The sequence below is a fragment of the Otolemur garnettii genome, unplaced genomic scaffold (assembly GCF_000181295.1).
Source record: "Otolemur garnettii isolate 467f Iridium unplaced genomic scaffold, OtoGar3 scaffold00002, whole genome shotgun sequence".
NCBI lineage: Eukaryota > Metazoa > Chordata > Mammalia > Primates > Galagidae > Otolemur > Otolemur garnettii.
In genome coordinates this window covers 41,492,038-41,509,202 of record NW_003852397.1, presented here as the reverse complement: position 1 = coordinate 41,509,202, position 17,165 = coordinate 41,492,038, and the positions used below count along the sequence as shown (strand labels likewise).

At 40.0% G+C, this 17,165-nt stretch overlaps 1 protein-coding gene across 5 annotated transcripts in view; it reads left to right on the top strand.

The window, feature by feature from the left end:
* THRB (thyroid hormone receptor beta) overlaps positions 1-17,165 on the top strand; it is a 359,939-nt gene that overhangs the window by 33,421 nt on the left and 309,353 nt on the right. For 2 of the 5 annotated variants that reach the window (XM_023513784.1, XM_023513774.1), the window contains exon 1: positions 9,165-9,402. The exons of the other annotated variants lie outside the window; for them this stretch is intronic. The gene's annotated coding sequence lies outside the window, so the exon portion shown is untranslated. Of the gene's footprint in view, positions 1-9,164; positions 9,403-17,165 lie in introns of those variants that run through there. 5 annotated transcript variants of the gene reach the window in all.

Here is a 17,165-nt window from a genome sequence, read left to right as displayed (position 1 = left end):
ACCTTTCTGTTTTGCGGTTTAAATGATAATGTTCCCTAGATAACACATTCTAAACTGCCATTAGGAAAATGTGCTAAATAAGATCCCTTTAAAGAACACAGATGAATATTCTTTATATAGGGAGTGGGAGCAAAAAAGGGGGGGACAGCAGGTAAGATGTTGGGCACTGTCTGATTTATGTGATTTCTTAGTATTGAATGGCTGAAATTTAGCTATCTGCTCTTCACCGAAACGTCTTGTGAAGGTAAAAACATGGTAGTGTGTGCCCCAAATGCGCTCTCAATTAAAAATATTGGCAGGAAAGGTATTTGATTTTGATTTTTTTCCCTGTGGAATATCTGTAATATGTATAATGACATATTTGCAGATTAAAGCCCATTTAGACATCTGAAGTTCTATCTAAAATACCTTTCTTGTAATATTACTGGTTTGCAGTTTGGTTTTTCATTTTAAATAATGAGTCTAATTCTCCCAGTGCTTAATTCATTCCTCAGTAGTAACTTGGGTGTTCAGGGAGGAACATGCATTCTTTTGGGCTACTGATACATTGACTACACCATAGGGGAGGAAGGGGATGCTTGACTCAGTCAATTTTACCATTTATTAAAGATTGGATGGAGGAAATGGAAGCTAATTGCTAAATTATTAGCAGCCAATGCATTAACTAGTACCCTACTGAGTAGCCTAAAAGACTTTAAAATGTTTAACTCACTAAGAGGCAATGATGTTACCAATGGGAGAGGAAAGCTTTTTCTTCTTTTTTGGAATATCTAAGGCAATTATTCATAACATAAGCTGCAGACCATAATTTCAGTCTTGTGTAAGTGTTTCAGAGATAACTTCAAGCGTTCCCTGATTTAAAACTTCTTCTGGGCTCTGTCTTACTTCAGGACGACCCAGTGTAGAAGGGTCTGGAGGCTGCTAAGTGTTTCTAAACAGAATTTGGGCACAGTCAACCAAATTTGGCAGCTTTTGCACTTAGGAACAAGAAATGATGCTGAGATAATTTGTCTGGGAGGTATTACCAGCCCACAATGACTACTTCATTTAGCCTCCAAATGCTTCCTTTTTCTATATATTGTGACAGGTATTTAGAACCTAGCTATTCAAACTGTGGGCCCTAGGCCAGCCCCACGTGTGTCCCCTGTAGGTCTTAGAAATCTCCAGTCCTAACCTAGACCTGCTGGACCAGAATCCACATTTTTAAAAAAATGCCCAGGTAATTCATTTGTATTTGAGAAGTTCTGCTTTACAACCCTACAGCAGTTACTGAGGGCAGCGTCTGTGGCTCAGTGGGTAGGGTGCTGGCCTCATACACTGAGGGTAGCGGGTTTGAACCTGGCCCCAGCCAAACTGCAACAACAACAATAAAAATATCCACGCATTATGGTGAGCGCTTGTAGTCCCAGCTACTTGGGAGGCTGAAGCAAGAGAATCGCCTAAGCCCAGGATTTGGAGATTGCTGTGAGTGGTGAAGCCACAGCACTCTACCAAGGGGAATAAAGTGAGACTCTGTCTCTAAAAAAAATAATAAAAATAAATTTTTAAAAAGCAGTTACTGAATAATTGCCACCATTGGTGACTCTGAAGTAGCTTTCCAATGCGCCTAATCTTTCTCTAAAGGCCAACATCCTTAGGGGAAAATCTGATTTGCTATTTCAGGGAAATGTAGAACTAGCCAGTGTCCTATGCTGCTGTACATTGATATGACTTTATTTTTCTCAGTAATCTGTTGCTTAAATGCATTACTTGATGACATATTGATATTAAAACAGCTGTTTTATAAAAAATAAAAATAAAAATAGGAAAAATGAAAGAACTCAGAGTAAACACTTACCTAAATACCAAAGGCATAATATTTTCAGAGATGTTCTTTAAACCTACGGTTGCTATCCTTGGGCAATTCACTTGTTGCCTTCTAAAATAATGTCAGAGAGATCTAGATTTTTGATCAGCTGATGAAAATTCTTAAAGAGTGGGGCTGTAGTGTATTTTCTTACTAAGAAGATGTATTAGAGCTGGGTGTGGTGGCTCATGCCTATAATCCTAGCACTCTGGGGAGCCAAGGGAGCTGGATTGCTTAAGTTCAGGAGTTGGAAAGCAGACTGAGCGAGTCTCATCTTAGAGCGAGACCCAGTATACATATATATATAAATATATACACACATATATAAATTAGCCAAGTATTGTAGTGGGAGCCTGTAATCCTAGCTAGTTGGGAAGTTCAGGCAAAGGGAACTCTTGAGCCCAAGAATTTGAGGTTGCTGTGAGCTATGATGCCATGGCACTCTGCCCAGGGTGTCAGAGTAAGACTCTGACTCAACAACAGAAAAACAACAACAACAACAACAACAAAATTAAAAAAGAAAGCTGGGCTCATGCCTATAATCCTCTGAGCAAAAACTCTGGGAGGTCGAGGTGGGTGGATTGCCTGAGCTGAAGAGTCTAGACCAACCTGAGCTAGAGTGAGACCCCTTCTCTAAATATAGCAGGGCATTGTGGCAGACACCTGTAGTCCCAGCTCCTTGGGAGGCTGAGGCAAGAGAATCACTTAAACCCAAGAGTTTGAGGTTGCTGCAAGCTGTGACAGCATGCACTCTACCAAGAGTGACAAAGGAAGACTCTCAGGAAAAAAAAAAAAAAAAAAAAAGCTGTATCAGAAGATGTATATTCTCTCACTTATCTTTTCTGCATTTATATCTACTAATCAGATGCCAGATGTTCAATTTAATGGTAGGGATGACAGCTCAGATGGCCTAGATGAGAAGGGTCCCATGGACAGAGTACCTTTAGGGACCAGGGAGGTAAAAGAATTGCATGAGTCTGGTCAGGAAAAGATGAGTATGGCTTGCCTGATGTAAACAGGAGAGCTGTATCTCGGTGTTGTCCTGTGGCTATGCAGGCTTAGAGTGAGGACATCTTCCTATTTTTACAAGGAAAAGATAAAAATCTGAATTTCTGTGTAAAATCTTCAGGTTTTTAAACGTTGGCAATTAATTTCATGAATGAATGAATTCTTCTCCCTTTCTTTCTCCTTCCCATTTTTTCCTTCCTTCCAAATAAGGTGAAGTCTAACAGAGGCTAATTAGTAACACAATTAGAAGAAGTTTGCCAAATTGTGACACTAAAAAGCCCCAAACCGTGCAATTTGCACCAGGTTTGCCCTCTTTCCCCCTAAACTATTTCTATAATGACAAACAAATCACAGGTTAGATAGCATCACAATTCACCACCTTTTCCCCTTTAATCTCTGCCTGGCATAGATGCAATCGAATGGGCAAATTAAAAAAAAAAGCTCTAATGGAGATAATATACAAACTGGTTACTCAATGACAGGAAGATGGTTAAACATGTTTCTATCATAACTATCATATGCAAAACTCTATTTCACAGTCTCATAAAATAGAGAAGAACCTCACCTCTTTAAAGAATTTCTATCCCCTGACAACCAAAACAGACTGAATGAAGGCATTCCTATATGCTTCATAAACACTTTCAACTTACTTTTAAATGGTTTGCTCTGAAAGTCTAAAGAAACTGTATGCTTTCTTTTTTACTGAATTATATGAGAAGGTAATAGCAGCAAATTTCAGTGAAGCAGCTGATAAAATGCTTTAAAAATATACTTCAGAGAGTAGAGCAATAACAATGATGTAAAAACAGCATCTCCACATTCAAGCTGCTTAAACCAACACTGGTCCTGGCCACATCCACTTGTCCCCTTCAGCCAGATGCACTAGAGTAATAAAAATCCAGCCAGTATGTCATTGACTCTTATAATAAAGTTCTGTCTTCTCTGCTTATTAATAAAAGATCCTTTTGGAATGAAGCCAGAATTATTTTAGGCCATTTGAAGTTTCTGAAATAGAAGAAAGTTGGAAAGAGGAGGTGGCCAACAGAGAAGTAACAAATTACCTTTTGGGGTCAAATGTTTACCCGAATAAACTGATAAGTCTGAAGTCTGATTATCCTTTAAAGTATTATTATATTGATAACAGTGTTTTAATTTGAATCATAATTGATTATTTAACTAAAATCTGCCTCATCATCAACTCACAGCAACACTGAGAAACAAAATCACCTTTCCAGGGCAGCACCTGTGGCTCAAAGGAGTAGGGCGCTGACCCCATATGCCGAAGGTGGTGGGTTCAAGCCTGGCCCCAGCCAAAAACTGCAAAATCACCTTTTCAATTCACATTTCTCTCTGACACTGACCGAAGAAAACATGACATAATAGAAGATCCTAAAATTGGGTGAGATCTCTCGGAATCTCAGAACCGAGAGTTTGACAGAGAAGGGAAAGCAGGAAAGATATATTATCTAAGTTTGGAAAATAAATATTTTTCAGGAAAGGTTGAAAAGAGAATTCAAAATCAAATTCAATACCCCGTATAGGCTGCCTTCCATCTCTGCTTAAGAACTGAATAATGCAGGTGAGTCATCCAAGAGTCCAGCACCTGTGAAGACCTGACTCTTGGGGTAGAGACTTGAGTCTGAACTTCCTACTCTATGCTGGTTTTAAAAACGTGTAAGTCTTTATTCCCACAGTAGCTAGTACAAAACCAAACACATAGTCAAGTCTTATTGAAGGAATGAATTCAAGGAAAAGCAACCATTGCGTGGACCCCATCCTTGTTCTTTTCAGAGTTCAAATAGAATTCCTTTTCTGTGCGTGAGGTTTAATTGTGGAGAACTTTGGGCTAGCGTTGTTTTGCAAACCACCATCTACAACTCTACATTTTTTGTGGTACTGTTGAAAAATAAAAAACAAGCCATCGCAGTGGCTCATGGCTGTAATTCTAGCACTCTGGGAGGCTGAGGCAGAACAATCACTTGCACTCAGGAGTTAGAGACCAGCCTGAGCAAGAGCAAGACCCATCTCTACTAAAAATGGGGGGGAGGGGGAAGTTAGCTGGACATGGTGGTGCATGCCTGAAGTCCCAGCTACTGAAGAGACTGAGGCAGGAGGATCACTTGAGCCCCAGAGTTTGTGGTTGCTGTGAGCTATGATGATGCCACTGCACTCTAGAGAGGGCTACAGAGTGAGATTCTATCTCCGGGGCGGAGGGGGGGGGGAAGAATAAAAAGAAAAAGCAAAGCTTTGGTCTGAAAAGCTCTGATTCTCATTCGCATTACTTTTGTAATGTGGGAAAGAATGTTTATTCTATCAGCTTCCTTTTTCTCTAAAATTAGCAATTACGTGGTCTCTTACATCTTGTTCCACTCTAAAATTCTATAAATCTGAGTCTGGGATTGCAAGCCTGCCTCCAAAATAATGACAGAGATAAGTGACTGGGAAGTATGAGAAGAAAGGGAAATCATACATTCTTTATGAGAAAATTTCATCTAAAACTCTTCCTCTCTGTTCACATGTAAATTATAGATACTCTTTAATTAAGCCATACCTGTTCTTATAAACGCCAAACACATGTCCAGTTTTAAAGTGTCGTGGAAACTACATTGCATTCTTTCCGATATAATAACATCTTCACTGAGCAATCCGCATACTATGCTACTCACTCATTTAAAGTGATACACTTCAGTGATCTTTAATATGCGCTATTCATCATTTGCAACTATCGCCGCTATCTAAGTTTAGATCATTTTTATCATCCCCCGAAGGAACTTTGTATTCGTTAGCACCCTTTCCCCTTCCAGCCCTAGACAACCACGAATCCATTTTCGGTCTCCCTGGTTTACATGTTCTAGATATCGCCTGTACATGGAACCATGCAACATGTGGCCTTTTGTGAGTGACTTCTTTCACACAGGATAATGTTTTCTAGGTTTATCCATGTTATAGCATGCGTTGGTCCTTCCTTTATTTTTATTGCTTAGTTCAGATTCTGTGACTGTTTTTAAATTGTGTTGGTGTTGTTGTTGTTCCATCCTATTTTATTTCATTGCATTCACTATATGGCTGTATGATGAATTCTGTGCTATCTTTTGATTACTGAGTTCTTTATATATTCTAGATATATGAGATCTGACAATTAAGTTTAAGGCATGTTACCCTGTGCTTACATTGGCAGCATTGTACAAACAGCTTGGTAACGCTTCATAGCCTTATCGGTGGTTCACAGTTGTGTTTGTGTCGATGTGTGAGGGTGTCTTGCTGAGTGGCATTCATTATTATTGAACATTTTCGTGTGCCATGGCGAGAATGTCAGACCTTTTGTTAGAGCAACAAACAAACATTAAATTTCTTGTTAAACTTGGCAAGAGTGGAAGTAAAATCAGGCACATGTTAGTCCAAGTTTGTGGGGGAAATGCCATGAAGAAAACAGCAGTGTACACCAATGGATTAAATGTGTTTCTGAGGGGAGAGAAAGCATCACTGATGAAGAGAGCTCAGGGCGACCAGTAAGGAGCATGACTGATGAAAACATTGTAAAAATTCATTGAATTGTGTGTTGAAAGTACTAGCCGCCTGTGGGAAGCATAGCAGACCGAGTAAACATGGATAGAGAAATAGGAAAATCTTAACTGGAAATCTTGGCCAATAGTTTGTGGCTTTTGCATCATGACAATACCCCAGCTCACCTGGCACTGTCTATGAGCAAGTTTTTAGCCAGTAAACAAATAACTGTATGGTAACACTCTCCCCCACTGACCTCATCTTGCCCCCAATAACTTTTTTCTTTACCCAGAGGTAAAGGAAATATTGAAAGGAAGATATTTTGATGACATTCAGGACATCAAGGGTAATATGACAACAGCTTTGAGGGCCATTCCAGAAGAATAGTTCCAAAGTTGCTTTGAAGGACGGACTAGGTACTGGTATTAGTGCATAGCTTTCCAAGGGAAGTGCTTCAGAGCGACCACAGTGATATTCAGCAACAAGGTATGGAGCACTAGAAATAGGATGAGCTTGCAAATTTAATTGTCCAACCTCATAAATCCCTAATCAGATATATGATTTGCAAAATTTTTCTCCCATTTTATATTCTCTTTTGGAATGCAACGTTTTAAAAACTGCTATGAAGGAAAAGAAGAGAGTGCTGAGAATGACAGGAAGACCTACTTTAGCCTGGGAAGGAGGAGTCAGGGAATTACCCTGACACATGTAGAGGATTTGATGGGGCCATCTACAGGAGGAGGGGAGCATTGCAGGCAGAGGGAACAGCAGGTGCAAAGGCCATGAAAGAATTTGCCGGGTTTAAAGAAGGGTAGGAAGGCCAGTGAGTAGAAGAAAGTCAGTAAGTGAGGTGGAGAAGGGTAGGAGACAAAACTTTGGAGGAAGGTAGAGCCGGTTCACATAGGACCTTGCAGGCCACATTAAGGAGTATGGATTTTATTCAGGGAGCAGCAATGGTTTTGACAATTTCAGCAGAGGATATGGCATAATTTGATATGAACTTTAAGATCATGCCGGCTTTTTCATGAAGACTGATGTGTGGAAGTAAGGTAGAAATAGACCCACGATGACCCCTTAGAGGCTTTTTCAATTGCTAGAGTGAGCGATGATGGCAGCTTAGACTAAGATGGGGCAGTGGGAAACCAGTGAGGCGAATGGATTTGGGATTATTTGAGAGATATAGTGTGTAAGAGTTAAAAGTGTGTTTTCTAAGGCAAATCATCTTTTTTGTGCCACCATTTCCTTAGTAGTATATAGTGGAATGTAAATAATAATAGGTGTCATCTCGTGGAGTTGTTAGGAAATTTTAGCAATTTAATAGTGCTGTACATGCATCACAGGAGTACCTGGCACATAGAGAACGCTTTACTAAGTGCTGTATTTTTTTTACTACTTAAGTGGACAGGTGTTGTTGATGGTTTGGATAGGGAATAGGAGGGAGGTATCAAAGATAATTGCCAGGTTTCTGGCTTGAGTACTAAGTGGTTGTTGGCGCTGGTGCCTCAGACGGAGGAAACAGGAGAGAAGCAGGGTCTGAGGGGAAGATCAAGAGTTTTGTCTTGAATCTGTTTGCTCAGATATGTTTAAGAGATATCCAAGTAGAGTTGTCAGGCAGCTGGAATTCAGAGTAGTGTCCTGAGCCAGAGATAGAGCTTTTATTCAAGATCAGACTAAAATATACTAGATAAATTTTAAAAACAGTCAGCACTTAAAAATAATTTAGCCTTGTCCTAAACCGGACAATAGGACATCAGAACGATTCAATGAACCCGGCTTTCTTTGGAGAAGTGGAGGACGTAGCAAAGCAAGTCCACGCTGTCACCAAATAAACCAACTTTTGAACTTCACTCCTCCATTTACTGCTTGGGTGACCATAGTGACACGTGTTGGCAATAAATTCAGTGGGTTAGGGGGAGGAATCATCGCCAGCTCCCAGGTCTCTGCTTGAGTACGGCGCAGTTTGTAGAGCCAGTTCCTGGGATGGAGGGAAGTGGCCAGAAGTGTGTTTCTCATAGCCTCAGCTTTCTCAGGTAAATATTAATAGATCTTCTTCTCAGTGTGAGGACCGGAAGGTACGCACATGCCTAGCACATAGTACAGGCTCAGTGATGTTTTCTTGTATGACTTTGGGCTCTCCTTCCCAACTCCGCTGTACACCTCTCCACCAACTTGCCTAGGTCTGCCTCCGTTTGTAGATGAAGATGTAGGAAGACAGCCGTGAGGTGACAGAGCTGGGCCACGGCTAGGGCGGCGGAGTGAGAAACTTGCTTTGGGTACCAAATTAAAGGGGGTGCCAAAAACCTAAATAATCAAAGCAAATATTATTTTAATGCACTATTTTCAAAAAGTCAGAATCAATGCAACATTATTCAGGGTGGAAAAAAATGTTAATTTTTAAATAAAAGACAGGCTCAGTATTACCGATTTCTCCTTTTTTCTCAAGCTCTACCACTTGGTGCAGCCTTGAGACAAGCTAAAAGTGAAGGGGGGAAAAAGCTTTCTCCCCAGCCCCTAAGACTCTTGCTTCGCCTGTAGTTGGCAGCTGAGGCTAGTTCTTAGCCCTGGGCAATGCAGTCACGTGTAGATAATAAAGACTTCAGACTGTGTTCTGACCTCTGTGATATTAGGCACACTTGAAATTGGGGCTGGGGCTCCTACCAGCTCAGCCTCCAATGCTCTTCCATTAGTTGCTATGTGGGAGTTGCAGCAAGGTTGCCCACCTCGCCCCACCTCAGTAAAGCCAGACACCATGACCCCTGGAACTGTTGAGCAAACACAAAGTGAAATGCTCTATTAAAGGCTGGGGTTTAAAGGTCAGCTTTGTGCTTATCGGCTGCAAGTCTAATTTGCTCACTCAATGATTCTCAAAGAGATTTGTGCATGCAACATGGACTGAGAAAATGAATGTGTCTGTTCTGCGTGAGGACCTGTTTGCTTTCCAAGGAGCAGTCACTGCCAAAAGGAGAACGGCAGGTCAGGAGCAGCAGCAGATGTATGGAGGTCCCCATGCCAGAAGTGCTGTCCTCTGATTCTGACTTAGAAAGGTAAAGGTACATGTAATGGTTTGTGGCTTCCAGCTCTTTCCCATGAAAATCAGAAAATCTCCAACTGAAATGATTTAGCCATTTAGACATTGTTAGCAGGTGGATAATGAATAAGTAAAGGACAGGTTCATCGTGAAAGCTCATTTCTATCGTGAAGAAATCAATTGTGGAATTTGGAGCTTGTGGGTCACCTTTCCTATAACAAAAGTTGGGTGTAGGAAGCCAATTTTTTCAAAGTATTTTTTTATTTCAGTTTAAAGAAAAAAAAGTCCTAATTTTTAGAACATTTTGCTGCAAGACTATTATAGCAGACTTTTGTCCTAATTTTTAGAACATTTTGCTGCCAATATAGCAGACCATTACAATGTACATTTATGAATGATTTGGGGTTTTTTATTTCAGATTTTTTATTTCTCTCCCCTCCCTGCCTCCTTCCTCCCTCCAGTTTGAATTCAATTAATATAAAGGTACAAATGTCTAGGTTATACTGTTTGCATTTCTTAGGTAAAGTTCAAGTTGCAATTGAGCCCTTCACACAGGAGGTGTGCCAAATACTCTTACATTATGTCCGTTAGGTGAGAGCACACCAATCCTCCTCCTTCCCTCCCTCCCTCCATCTTCCCCCCAATTTGAATTAAATTGAGTTTTTCTCTTGGGGTGGGTGTATAGTTATTCATTTCCTTCATATTAGTTTCAAATTAGTATTGAATACATTGGATACTTGCTTTTTCATTCTTGTGATACTTTACCAAGGGAACGATTTTGAAACAATAATGAATAAAGAGGAAAAAAAAAAACATGGATTAAGTCCTTCGCTGCTACTGCACACTAATTACATGTCAATGGCACTTTAAGATTGCAACATTTTGCTTGGTGACCTTCATAACCAACCATGACTGTATGTACCTTAATCTCTCTCAAAAAAAGCTGAGCCTGCTATAAATTGGTAAGGTGTTGTTTTTTTTTTTTAACCCAGTTTTTCATTTACCTAGACTTTATAGCTCCCGGTTTAATTTGTACAGAAGGATTAAGCTCATTATTACACAACTCAGAAACCTAGTTTTGAGTTTTCAGGAACAATAAGTACAAGGATTGTCACGAACTGAGACTGAAAGAACTTATAGATAGATCGGATGGTGCATTGTTAAAGAGTAAAAGTAAATAATGCGGGGGGGGGCGCGGGGAGTGTAGAATATGTATGCAGAAGGAAGAGAATGGCACTTTTTGTAAGGAGGTATCTTTCAGACTTTGAAACTCACCACTGAAAGTTCAGAAAGATTAAATGTCAGGACAAATTGTCTTTTGCGAGGGTTGCCAGCGTGTAAGTATGAGGCCTGCTGTAGATCGTGTGGTCCAGGTACTGGCCCTTCCACAGCAGTCTCTTCTTGAGTGTTTAATCATTATGGCCCAAGAATGAATGAACACAAAGACTTTTCAGCCTGTGAATGAATATCACCGGGTCCCTGAGCTACAGATGTACAATATAGCTATATATCTTTTACTTCTTAAAGAATAAAATAGGATTTTCAGTTGAATAGAGTAAGAATATCAAAAATTAAGTTATGATGCTTTGTTCAAAAGGGTCTGGTTCCCTTCCTTTCCTCCTTCCCGTCCTCCCTGGGTTTTCTCCCTAGCCAACGGCCTCGCTGGCTAACTCCCCTCTTTCTCTCCTCCTTTACTGCCCTCATGTATTCTTAACGATGTTCATTTGAGCGCTTAGATGTTAGATTGCCTTATTCCTATCTCTATCATTATTATTTTTAAAATCAAAGCAGTAAGCCCCACTAAGAACTTAAACGCCAAATTGGTGTCTTTTTTTAGCCTCTTATTATTCATCCACACTTAATCTTTTTTCTCATTATTACGGGTTATTACTAAAACTAGCATTTGTATAGAACATCTTATCAGTGTATTGCCTCCTTTTGAGTTAAGATATTGTCACATATATAGTATTTGGCTAAATGATAAGGCTAATATTCTTTAGATGGGCTTTGCTATTTTGAAAGCTTTTCCCTCATCTCCTCACGTTCTCCATACGTGAACGTTCACAGAATTTGTAGACAAGCATTACGCAGCCAGCCATTAATCTGGCTTTCAGTGTTCAGGAGAGAAAGTCAAAAATTTCACCGCAAATTAGAGCTATTGGACTAAACGTTAGTCTATTAACAAGCAGGAAGAACAATTTAGCTACTTTCTCTGCTGAGCTAATACAAGGTACTGCTGTCCTTGCTCCAGCGGGGTCCTCTGGCGTTACTTGGTTCTGGGAATGTCCTGACAAAATGCCCATTTCTGTCAAGCAGCCATTGAACCTTTCTGAGAGGAGTTAATGTGACAGTGGCGTGACATGTTGCATTTTAATATGCAAGTAACGTGCCTTGATTTCAGAAATGGATCATATATATATATGAACCCATGAAAATGATTGGGAACAGTTGCGAAAGAAGGAAAGTGCATCAGACTGGTACGTGGTGTTCATCATGCTTAGGCTGAAATATGCCTGCACAGAGTTCACGTTCAAGAATTTTAAATCATCTTTCCTAAAGAACTTCTGAGTCCCTTTCGTCCTTTCTTTGTTTTTCACTGACCAGCTTTACAACCACCACTTCCTACCCCTCTGAATAGGCACGTGGCTTCCTCTCATTCCCCCCAGGAAAGTTCAGAGTTCTGTCTTTGCCTTCGGACTCAACCCGTTCCTGCTTTGACTTCCTTCTGTCTCCCATTTGTCCTTGACCTTATTTTGGCTGTTTCGTTTGCCATTCTCTAAGTTCATACCTTTCTGGCCTGCCTTTGTGTGGGCTCCGCCGCCATTTATTTTTAACTGGTGGCACACAGTCCTTCATTGTCATCTGCTGGCTTGCATTCTTATTCCTGTCCAAAGCCAGCTGTGGGTCTTTTTGTTTGTTTGTTTTTGTTTCTCCTGGAAGGGCCTTTCTATGTTTAAATATTACTTTTTATACCCAGGACTTGCCAACTCTTGACCACGTTAACATACATTTAATCTAACAACCTGAGTCTATTGTAAATGTTTAAAGACTAAAGTTTTTATTTTTATATGTTTTGTAACCTCATGGCAGGTGCTTCATGGGTTGTGTGTGTCTCAGTTAAGGAAATGAACTTTAGGTTGTGGCCCTGGCAAGGTGCGAGTCTGTTTTTTTTGTTTGTTTGTTTGTTTTTTATACTTTTATATTTTGTTTTTTTTCTTTTTTTTTTTTTTCTTTTTTTTATTGAATGGTAACTATGTACATTAATGCACTTCTGGGGTACAGTGTGGGGTTTTCACATGCAATCTGAAATACTTCCATCAACTGGTCAACACAGCCTTCATGTCATTTTCTCAGTTACTGCTTTAAAACATTCACATTCTACTCTTAGAAAGATTCACCTGTACCCCTATAAGGTATTAATAGAGACCTGTCTCTTAAGGCTGCTTCTCTATCTGATGGGACAGCCCAGGGCAGGGCCTGCTTATCTGTGTATTTTAGCTTTCCTAATTGATAGCAGTTGTCTCTGGAAAATTGCTTATATCATTACCCAAGGTAATCATTAATATGACCAACATTGTAGATTCATTCTGTTTAACCTTTCTTTGCTGTTGCTTTTCTCAGTGTTAAGCGGTAACCGTTTTTATCATGGAAACTTTAAAAAGATTTTTTAGAGCATTTTAACCAACTTTAACCCCCGACTTGTGGTCCTGTGCGATTATGTTGATTATTTTATATACACAAGTCTTTTTTACAGAGTTCCGAGGTTTTACTTCCATACTTCTGTCTTTTATGATAAATCACCAAGATACCCAGAGAACTCGAGAGAGTCTGACCATATCTGTGCTTGGCACATGTCGGGGGTCAGGGCTTTGCAGATGGGATATGTAGAAAGAAGGCTTTCTAATGCAATGTTCACCCAACTGGTGTCGGGGAAGTTTGAACTATGAGGAGACAAGTAATTGCCTCTTGCCCACCAACAATATTCCTACAGGTCTCAGAGGTAATCATCAAGACCACTTCATTCGATAATTATTTATGAAGTACTGTCCTGCTCATGACAGATTTCTTGCTTTCCTGGAAACTTATAGCAATCCAGCTGGCCAGAAAAAAGCAACTACTCATCTCTTCATAGTTCAAACTCCTGTGATGCTATCTGAGTGACCGCTGAGTCACCAATCCTTATTTCCACATTCCCCCCATTTACAAGTCATTGACCCCTGACACATACCAAGCACAGAAATGTCCAAGCTCTCTCCAGTTCTCTTGGCTTTTGTTGGTGTTTTATCATCCAGTCACTACTCCTCCCTTCCCTCCAAGACCCAGTTCTTAGGGTTTGGGGCCATAATACTTTAAATTACCGTTATGCACAACCACCATAGTTCATTCCACAGAAGAGGGTCATAATGCCACTGATTACTAAGTAGAAGTGAAGGAAAGACGGCCTGGCCCATCATGGTCATACTTCATATAATTTAAAACTGATGGCTGGCCATTGTACTTACCATTAGTATATTAATATGACAAGAGGGAACAGAAGGGATTCCCTTTGAGGTCAGATCCTCCCGTTACTGCAAAGAAGGGCTTACTTAGCACAAGGAAGTCCTCTCCCTAGGTTTACTGCAGGTTCCCCTAGACCTGTCTGAGTTGCTGAGATCATTTTAAGCTAGGAGTTGATTGTTTTTATGGCTAACCCTAGTTAATTGTTACAGAGTTTAGAACATTCAGTAGTACTTTGAAAGGGTTGCTGGGGCTCTTCTCCTGGTAATGCATTATAATTGATAGCAGTCATTATTTGCTTCCAATGTGTTCCTAATTGAATTTGAAAACTGAATGTGTGGTTCTTTGAAATTCTATTGATTTAAGTTGAAAAGTAATTGGAAATGGGAATCTTGTGCTTACTAGTTTCATAACTAAAATGTGCGTTGCTAAGAAGTTTTCATCTACCTTTATTTTTTAATTACTTAATTTCTTATAAAAACAGAGGCAAGAGTTGCATAACTGTGTTCCCTGTGATTAAGGGAGACTGGGAAAGTTGCAAAAGATACTTTGCAAGGACAACAGTATCAGCCATTTGTCACGGGATTGCAGTGTATGCAGTGACAAATGCAGTCTACGTTGAAGTGTTACTTATTCCCTTTGAGCAAAGGGGGTTATCATTAATACTCTATAATATTATTACTTGATGCAATGAGGACCCAAAAGATCTGACTATACCACTGCACTGTCTTATAAGGCAAAAAAAAACTCTGCCATCAAGACTCAGACTTTGGCTAAGTTGGGAAGGACAGATGGGAGTGAAGAGGGAGGTGGCAATAAAAAGGAGATACCAAGAGTGTGTGCTCGGTCACCATAAGTGTGGCTGTTCCTTCCAGGCTTTAAAAGTTCATGCTACTCAGGAAGCTCTTCAGGATGATATAATCTAAAGACTCTTCAGTAAAACAAAAACAAGAAATGTCTTAGTGGTGATAAAAGCCCAGTAAAGCTCCCTAGAGGGTGGCTGTAGATTTCATTAAGTCCAACTGTATTCATTTGCTATAACAAATTACCACTAACTTAGTAACTTAAAACCATACACATTTATTACCGGAAAGTTCTAAAGTCAGAAGTTCCAAATTGGTCTCTCAGGCTTCATTTCTTCTGGAGGCTGTACAAGAGAACTTCCTTGCCTTTTCCGTCTCTTAGACACTGCCCACCTTCCCTGTCTCACAGCCCCCCACGTGATTCCAACCTCTGCTTCTATCTTCACAACTCCACCTTTTGACTCCTGCCTTTTCCCTTGTATAGACCCTTGTGCTTATTTAGGAGGCACCAAAATCATGTAGTAAGCTCCCCTTACCTTAATCACATCTCTAAGTGCCCTTTTCCATGAAAAGTGACTTATTCACAGGTTTTAGTGTAAGGATGTAGATATACCTAGGAACCATTATTCAGCTGCTCACACCCACGCTGTATTTTCTAGAACTGGAGAGGGAACCCAAGAAATATTTGCTGAATGTGACTGAGGGACCAAATGAGATGGCTTTAATAAAGCTCTCTGCATTATATAGGTGAAGGAGAAATGGACTTCTGATGTCACCATCACAAGCAGGTTTGCAGAATTTTACAGGAGTATTTATTTATTGCAGTTTTAGCCAGGGCCGGCTTGAACCTGCCACCCCTGGTATATGGGGCCAGCACCCTACTCCTTGAGCCACAGGTGCCGCCCAGCAGTATTTATTTTTTGACAAAGATCTTTTCAATGCAGACGGTGTTTTGGAATCATCATTTAGTAGCAGCAGAATGCTTTTTTGCAGAAACACATATCATTCCCTTGATAATCACCCAGAACACTGACCTCACTCCAGACCTGCTTTCTATGTTGGGATTGCTTCGTTGTGACCAGACTTTGAGTGGGAAGGAAAAAAATAGGCAGAATCGAGCGGAAAGAGGCCAGAGTGGAAGCCGCAGAGAAGCCAGAAGAGATGGCTTCTGGGATGGTTCCTCTGAGGGGCTGAGGTGACCAACGTCCCTCCAAGATAGTGGGGTAAAATTAGAGGGCCATGAAAGGTAAAAACTTCCTTATTTCCTTAGAAGGCCACGTTCAGTGTGTCCAGCTACTTATTTCTTTTGTCAATAAGGGTTCCGTTTTTGTTCTTTAATAAGTTTTAGTCTGAGATTTGTAGCAGAAAATAAACTTGCCTAGTCTAATCCTCAGAGATAGCCACTGCAACGTCCTGGCATCTTTTCTTCAGTTTTTTTTTTTCTGCATCTATTGTTACATTACACACTCTAAATAGTTTTCTATCTGACTTGTGCTTACTAGTCTGGGAGCATTTTCTCGTGACAGTAAGTATTTTTCAAAACATGATTATCCAGTCACTGGTGATATTGCACTTCCGGATGTACAGCTATAGTCAAATGCTTTTTCTTCCTCCTAGAATGGATCAAGGGGCTTTGAAAAGCCTTGGATTACATCTTTTGCCACCTGCTTAACTGCTTCTCCTGGACAGTTCCTACAAGATGCAATCAAAGGGCATAGATATTTTTATAGTTCTTAAAGATGGCCAAAGATATTTTTTTAGGTTTTTTTTTTAATGAAGACATTTGTACATAGATCATAAATACATTTATGCCATTATGAGATTCAATGTGTTGATTATTTGTACAAATTGGAGTGCTTACATCCTACTAATTAACATAGCCTTCGCCTCATTTACCCAATTACAGTGTTAAGACCTTTGTGTTCTACACCTGATGGATCCAACTTGTACTTGCAATATGCTCCATAGGTGTGGTCCCCCTACTAACCCTCTCTCTTTTGACTCACCCCTTCCTTTCCCCTTTACCTCCCCTTCCCTCCTTCATCCTGGGCTATAGTTGTGTTTCATTTTTCATATGCAAGTGTGAGTGATTATAAATTGGTTTCACAGTAGTACTGAATACATTGGATATTTTTTTTTCCATTCCTGAGATACTGATGGCCAAAGATACTAACTGATGCTCCTATTGGCAGTGTTTGAGAGTGTCTGTTTCTTCACACTCTGAACAGCACTAAGCCTTAATAATTTTAATTTTTTTAATGCTTATGGAATATAGTTTTTAGCTTGTTGGTCTGTGTTCTTTTTCCCCTAATCTATTGAAATGTTAATATTTTGCTTATAAACTATGTTTCGTATCTCTAGAAGTTATTTTTCTAGTTTGGTGCTCGCTTTTATTTAATTTTGAGTTTGCTCTCTGAGGTATGGATGTTGTTCATGTTTATTACATTAGCCAAGTCTACTAATTACTCTCTGACACTTC